A 2500-nucleotide genomic window follows, 5' to 3' on the forward strand; every position below is an offset into this window, starting at 1 on the left:
GTCGGAGGTGCGCGCACCGCCTACCCGAAAGATGATGAATCAGGGGTGTTCGATCAGCAATGGTCGGATGCCCCGTCGTAGTCCAACTATGACAATCAAAGTCAAGACCTCCGGGTTGAGACTTCCGCGTCCGGAGGTACGCGTACCGCCTACCCGAAAGATGGTGAATCAGGGGTGTTCGATCAGCAATGGTCAGATGCCCCGTCGTAGTCCAACTATGACAATCAAAGTCAAGACCTCCGGGTTGAGACTTTCTGCGAGTACAAGCATAAAGGAACACGGACCAAGCCGTACCGAGAGAATCGGTACTAGAGCCCTCGTGGTTCTACATTGAGAGAGCCCTCGTGGTTCTCATTAGGGGCTTTATGCAAGACGTACTCAATACTGTGGTGTGAAGTATAAAGTATAGAGTCCTCCACTGGTCCACGCTGCTCCGGCGGTCCTGGGTAAGATAGTTCATTCTAGCTTGCCCTATGTGGAAGAGGACTCAATACCCTACCTGTTGAGCTTGAAACAAAGTCATCACTTGGGCATGCTCATATTGCCATACAATATTCCATTATCTACTAATGAGCATGCAGCTATATGATTATAACCTGTAAACGATTACCCCGCCGTAGTTCAGCGCTTCAACCAAGTGATGACTTCAGTATGGCTAGTGTGTGAAGTATAAAGTATAGTCCTCCCCTGGTCCACACTGCTTCGGCGGTCCTGGGTAAGATAGTTAGTTCTAGCTTGCCCTATGTGGAAGAGGACACCATACTTAATACTGTGGTGTAATGAACAAAGTATAGTCCTCCACTGGTCCACGCTGCTTTGCAGTCCTGGGTAAGATAGTTAATTCTAGCTTGCCCTATGTGGAAGAGGGCATACAAGACAAAGTATAGTTCTCCCCTGGTCCACGCTGCTCCGGCGGTCCTGGGTAAGATAGTTAATTCTAGCTTGCCCTATGTGGAAGAGGACATAATACTCTACCTGTTGAGCTTTAAACAAAGTCATCACTTGGGCATGCTCTATAGCCAACCACATGACATTAACCTAAGAGAGCATGCAGCGTATTATCCCAATGCAAAGTAAACGATAGACTCGCCCTAGTTCAGTGCTTCAACCAAGTGATGACTTCAATATGGCTAGTGTGTGAAGTATAAAGTATAGTCCTCCCCTGGTCCACACTGCTTCGGCGGACCTGGGTAAGATAGTTAGTTCTAGCATGCCCTATGTGGAAGAGGACACCATACTTAATACTGTGGTGTAATGAACAAAGTATAGTCCTCCACTGGTCCACGCTGCTTTGCAGTCCTGGGTAAGATAGTTAATTCTAGCTTGCCCTATGTGGAAGAGGGCATACAAGACAAAGTATAGTTCTCCCCTGGTCCACGCTGCTCCGGCGGTCCTGGGTAAGATAGTTAATTCTAGCTTGCCCTATGTGGAAGAGAGCATACATGAACCAAGAACGAAGGTTATGATCGAGGAATGATTCGACAACTAACCGATGGTATGAAATGTGAAGAATTCAAGCAAGCACACAATCAAGTCATCACTTGGGCATGCTCGATAGCCAACCCTATGACATTAACCTAGTAGAGCATGCGAAACCCAATATATATACAAGTAATGTAAACGATGCCTCCCTAGTTCAGCGCTTCAACCAAGTGATGACTTCAGAATGGCTAAATCAAATCGGTTCAAAACATACCATCGGTACCCTATTGAAACACACAAGTCGATATCAAACCTCTTAATTGTGTAGTCCTCCACTGGTCCACGCCGCTGCGGCGGTCCTGGGTAAGATAGTTCATTCTAGCTTGCCCTATGTGGAAGAGGGCACATTACTCAATACTGTGGTGTTATGAACAAAGTATAGTCCTCCTCTGGTCCACGCTGCTTCGGCGGTCCTGGGTAAGATAGTTAATTCTAGCTTGCCCTATGTGGAAGAGGGCATACAAGACAAAGTATAGTTCTCCCCTGGTCCACGCTGCTTCGGCGGTCCTGGGTAAGATAGTTAATTCTAGCTTGCCCTATGTGGAAGAGAGCATACATGAACCAAGAACGAAGGTTATGATCGAGGAATGATTCGACAACTAACCGATGGTATGAAATGTGAAGAATTCAAGCAAGCACACAATCAAGTCATCACTTGGGCATGCTCGATAGCCAACCTCATGACATTAACCTAGTAGAGCATGCGAAAACCAATATATATGTAAACGATGCCTCCCTAGTTCAGCGCTTCAACCAAGTGATGACTTCAGAATGGCTAAATCAAATCGGTTCAAAACATACCATCGGTACCCTATTGAAACACACAAGTCGATATCAAACCTCATGATTGTGTAGTCCTCCACTGGTCCACGCCGCTTCGGCCGTCCTGGGTAAAATGGAACATTCCAGCTTGCCCTATGTGGAAGAGGGCACATTACTCAATACTGTGGTGTGAAGTATAAAGTTCAGTTCTCCCCTGGTCCACGCTGCTTCGGCGGTCCTGGGTAAGATAGTTCAT

This window comes from Anopheles coustani (assembly GCF_943734705.1).
Source record: "Anopheles coustani chromosome X unlocalized genomic scaffold, idAnoCousDA_361_x.2 X_unloc_4, whole genome shotgun sequence".
Lineage (NCBI taxonomy): Eukaryota > Metazoa > Arthropoda > Insecta > Diptera > Culicidae > Anopheles > Anopheles coustani.